Source organism: Thermobia domestica, chromosome 12, assembly GCF_964235325.1.
Source record: "Thermobia domestica chromosome 12, izTheDome1.hap1.1, whole genome shotgun sequence".
Taxonomy (NCBI): domain Eukaryota; kingdom Metazoa; phylum Arthropoda; class Insecta; order Zygentoma; family Lepismatidae; genus Thermobia; species Thermobia domestica.
Genome location: NC_137465.1, coordinates 112,089,095 through 112,094,686, shown reverse-complemented (window position 1 = coordinate 112,094,686; position 5,592 = coordinate 112,089,095). Strand labels below are relative to the sequence as shown.

At 36.4% G+C, this 5,592-nt stretch overlaps 1 pseudogene; it reads right to left on the bottom strand.

Annotated features, from left to right (window-relative positions):
• Positions 1-229: 229 nt before the first annotated feature.
• On the bottom strand, positions 230-796 carry LOC145666074 (protein GVQW3 pseudogene; annotated as a pseudogene).
• Between the last annotated feature and the right edge of the window lie 4,796 nt (positions 797-5,592).

Genomic DNA, 5,592 nt, shown 5'->3' with positions numbered 1-5,592 from the left:
ACCAGATACGCCACCACTCGGAAGGCTGTGTGGCTCGGCGCATTGTCATGATGCAATATCTAGGAGTTGGCGATCGCTGCGCGGACGCGGACGATGCGTTTCCTCAGCCATTCCAGAACCTGGAGATAAAAAACTGCATTGACAGTCTGTCCGTGTGGAACAAATTCCCTGTAGATCACTCCTTGTGAGTCGAGAAAGCAAATGAGCATGCTTTTCACTTTTGATTTCGTCATGCGCGCCTTTCTGGGGCGTGGGGAATTTCGGGTGTGCCATTCCGCGTTTTGACAGTTGGTCGCAGGTCATATTCAAACGTCCACGTCTCGTTCCCAGTCACCACATTGTCTAACAAGTTTGGATTTACACTTACGTCTTCGAGAAGGTCCTGGCAGATCCGTTTACGAACGTTCTTTTGCTCGCCTGTCAGCACTCGCGGCACCAACTTTGCACAAATTTTCCTCATTTGCAATTGTTCGTGCACAATTTCGTGAACTTGGGTTTTAGCAATGCCAAGTTCATCGGCAATCATGCGAACAGTTAATCTTCTGTTACTGTTCAGCAAATTCTTCACTCTTGCAACATTTTCTTCCGTTTTCGAGCTCGAAGGTCGTCCTGACCCTGCAGCATCTTCAACTTCTTCTCTCCCCTCCCTAAACAGCTTGTGCCACTCAAACACACTCGATCTTCCAATGGCGTTATCACCGTACGCCGTCTTGATCATTTTATGAGTCTCTTTCCCAGTTTTACCGAGCTTCAAGCAAAATTTGATGGCGTAACGCTTTTCCAAAAGACTGGCCATGACGCAGCGTGACGAGGGTCACTCGCAGAGGTTACGATGACGAGAGATCTTTACCCTGCTATGGCTGGCAGCCGACTGGCGCTGCTTCCTGTCTTTCCTTAGACCCACCTCAACCAACAACAGGTGGAGTAACCGTCGTCAGTCTGTAAAAAGAAAAGGAAAAATCAGTCTACTACTTTCAGGACTGACCCTGTATACTGTAATATTCAGCTTGCACATTGCCTTTTAAAGATATCATAAATATCTAGTAACTGACATTTAGAACTGTAAAAATGAAATGAAATATTTAAGTTTTACGTCCCACGAATATGTGGCTAGGCTAAAGGAGACGGTGATGATGAGAAATGAATGCAATGCTGGAATGAATAAACTATGAGGGAACGGTAGAACCCCGAGAAACCCCAAGCACAGGATGTTTGTCCACCACAAAGCTCACTAGGCGCGAGCGGGGATCGAAACATGAACTCCATGCATCAGAGGTGAACGCTCTGCCACTGAACCACTGCGGACCTCATAACTTTAAAATTTGTATTTTAAATATAAAGAGAAAATTTATGAACAAGCTCTATTGACCACAAATTATAAATATAAAGGGATACTTTATAAACATGATTTTATTTCTTTGCTGTAAGCAAATCTTAACGCGATAAATTTGACTTCTCGTATCATGTAACGAAAAACAAACGTATTATATTTCCTATAATATTTCATGACAATAGATTTGTTAATTGATTCCCTGAAGTTTATATGAGTAGAAGTGGTGCGATTTGTTGTTCTTATGTTCACTATGTTCTTCTTTGTCGCCGACTATATTTTGTTCTTTGTACCCACTCATGAATAGTCTATGCAATACTTTATTATCAGTCTTAAATATCATGCCCGTATAATACGAAATAAAAAGCTGTTTAAAGTAGTTTTTGGCAACTCCATATAAAACAATACCAATAATGTGTTATTAAAATAACTCCCCATCATTTCAGATAGTTTGCGTGACGACTATCATTTTGTCACTTTACTTATGTTTGGCAATCTGTGATGGAGTAGCATCATGTATGTGTCAAAACTTAACATTGCTCGTGTGACACAGAGTCATTTTCTATTGTACAGTATAAAATATAATAGAAAATGCAACTTATAAACTTGTTATTGAAACGAAATACGATATATTTTAAATAAGTTCTTCTATTATATATACGTAATTAACTCTTATTTTTATGTATTTATTTTGATTATGAAATCAGAAAAAACTATGTCAAATACCTTCTTCGCTCTGGTCTACTTCACAACTTGAAAAGAATTTTCATCAAAATACTCGATCTTGCTGGATGGAACATTGAAGAAAGCTCTGGGTGGAAAGAGGGAAAGTCTCGGAGGATATCTTTGTAAAATTATTTTCTACCAAGGTGCATAGTATCTGTCATCAGAGAAGAGAAAAATGTAATATTATCTTTTTAATGCATAAGATTAGGTTCTACATTGAAATTATTATTAATTATCGGCTTGAAATAATGGAATGTTGTAATGTGTATTGCCGTCTTAGATGTTTCTCTAACTACGCACCTGCAGCATGTGCCCCGTTTGCCGCTTCCCAGTTGCAGCCCTGTTGACAGTGGCGTATTTAGGGGGTGGCTTCCGGGCCTAAGCCCCCCCGAAATCTTACTTAGTATAGTAAACTAAATGAAATGTCTTGCAGAATTTTCATATTTCCAGGCAACCCCCCCCCCGAAAGATAGCAAAGCCCATCCCGAAACAAAATCGTAAATACGCCACTGCCTGTTGATATCTTATCTGCATGAATCAAAAAATAAAGGCACGCAAAGTGCCTAAATATAATACTTACATTTTATTCTTGGAAGAGAAACTATATACAAATAATAATTTTGTTAATCATTAACTCAATGGGAAATGATTTAAGAACTACCGTTCAAAACTTATCTTAATAATTAAGAAATACAAATATTTATTGCGTGTGGCTGATAACTTCACGCACCTACCTACGTTACGAAATATAGCTGGCCTACTTAAGGGTTAACTAGAGTGACAAAAAGAATTCTTTAAAATTTACTTTCGATTTTTAAAACGCAATAGTGATAGGCATTTTATAATCCACTCATTATCCCCCCCCGGACCTAATGATTTGCTCAATTGGCGCAAGTCATACATTTTGGAAGTTCTTGTTCTATTTTAAGTATCCTCACTGTTAAAAACAATTTCTTAAATTTGAGAAACCATTTCTTATCCGTGCACCGATAAAATATTTTCTTAGAAATTAGATTTAGTAATTCTCATTCATAAGGAACGTAACAGTATATTTTCTCGTTTCGCTTTATACAAACTCATCTACTTTTCTTCATTTCTCATTAATGAGAGTTTCACACTCTTGTTTCCTAGAAAAGGCATTCTCGGTGCACAGATAAGAAACGGTTTCTCAGATTTAAGAAAATATTTTTGACAGTGCTTCTTCTTCTTCTTGCATGTGTCGGTGCTAATTAGGAAACGAACTATGAACGTTAAATATGGAATTCAGTTTTTGGTTTTAATCGACCCGGTACACGGATGGATGGAACCTTGCAGAGTGCACTTGTAATCAACGTTAAAAAGTCACAATTGAAAGTCAAATTTCTATTTAGGTTTACTACGACGGTCAACTACACATTTCCGGTTACTCAAGAAGCTCGAAAATTAAAAATAATAATAATAATATTTTCCATTTTTATTTACTCGCGGGAAAGATTGACGATACTAGCGGATCAGATTCAGCAGTGGTCAACTATTTGGCCATTGCTGATATATGCTATTCAGTCTAGATACTTTTGGTTCATATAGCTGAAAACAGATATGAAAAGGTCATCGTTCTTAGAGGTTGTTACTCTCGTGCTGCGCTGTTCAGAACCAAGCAGAAGAAACTTGTTAACAGGCTTTTCTCACTTACAGTATATTTCTTAATGAAACAACCACGGTTCTCCCTAGAGTAGTTAATTTCATAAAACTCTTCTTGGACTCGGAAAATGAAATGTGTTTTAATATATAAGAAAAGTTCAAACCAAGATACTCCACAGGAAGTTTACATTAAGTCTTTGTAAAGAACTACTACTGGGAGAGGGCAGAGGTACCAACCTTAAGAGGAATGATAGAGTAACGAGCGCAATTAAAGTGTGGTTTTCATCTTGTAAAAACTCTGGAAAGAGAAAAAGTCCAGAACCACATTACATACTTTTGTTTCCTTCTTCTTTAAAGTTTATTAGACTGTTTTTTAGACTTAAAAATGTACATTGCATCATCCTCCCAGAAAAATCGCTTCTTTACATCTCCACAGAAAACTATTTTATCGTACGGATATGACTAATCAATATTAATATTACATTATAGTCTTCAATATAAATCTCTACGGTGGCCAAAGTGACAGAAAGTGTTCATAAAATAATCAAAACAGCTTATGGAAGTCCAAGTGCGTTGTTCTAAGGTGGTATTCAAAAAATAAAAATAGGGACTTTCTGAAGATTCATGCCCCACCTTTCGTTAACATTTCTCCTAATTGTTGAATGCGAAATGTGTACTGGACAACGAACTTTATTTCTTGGTCGGTAATAGGTTATAGGCATTTTGACTTTCTGAGTTTGTATTTGATGCTATTCGATTTTACACGTCTTAATGAGTCTACACACGAAATTTCAACTTGCGCAAGCAAAGAAGTCAAAAGATATGTGGGTCAATTTTACCAAAACTATAGGTAGTGTAATGGTATTATATATCGAACACTTAAGGTAATGCCTAGAATATTTAATCCGTATTTTCTACCAGTGCCAAACATATCACTGTAGGAATAATATAACTTAAACAAAATACCTATTCGTTGAAATCAGCTTGTTCACAGGATTCAAATGCACAATTTAGAGGTCCGGAAGTACTTAAATGACACGGTTGTATTTCTTCATGTATCGAACAAGTTGTGTTATACATCGATCTGTATGGTTTTAATTATCGAGCATCAATTTCTTTATATCGAGCAGCGAAGTTTGAAAAAATGATTAGAACAATTTGAAATCAACTACTATAATTTTATGACTTTAGTGTAATTTTGAACAAATTGGAATATTTCTAAACTACCTAGGTATTAACCACAAAAGCAATCGCAAGGAAGAATGCATATTAAAATGTTCTTAGCAATATAAAAATATTTCTAATCACCATCTCTCCGTAAAGAGAGCATATTTAGTCTTTATTGTTTACTTTGTTTTTCTTCAGTTCTCCTCGATACTCCTTTGAAGAGATTTTTTCCTCAAACTGAATTGATTAGGTTTCTCTGATTCAGGCAGCTTGAGAAAATCATTGAAAGAATCCTCACTACTATTTGAGGAAGGTGAACATGTTAATTCAAAATCTATTTCATCCGAATACAATAATTTCGACTCGTGAACTTTTACCTCACTTTTTGAAATGACAGCACCAGGAAGATACTTTTTGGGTGAAGGTACGTATACTTCTAAACGGTCAGAGTTTAATGTGAATTCACGATTATCATTGTCGTGCTCGCCATTTCTTTCTTCTTCTGAGCTACTATCAGTCATTGTTTCATTTTGATCTGATATTATCTCATATGTTGGGCTGTACCGAATTTTAATACTTTTCTAATAAGAGTACAAATCTGGGTCGACACCATTTTGGCTGCTCTCCATTACATCTCAATTTGTTAGTAAACATACCAAGAACACAAGGAGTCATGAATTCTTCGAGTTCATTAACCATAATTTTTAAATTTTGATGAAACTAGGGATCATTCGTTGAGGAGATGAAGA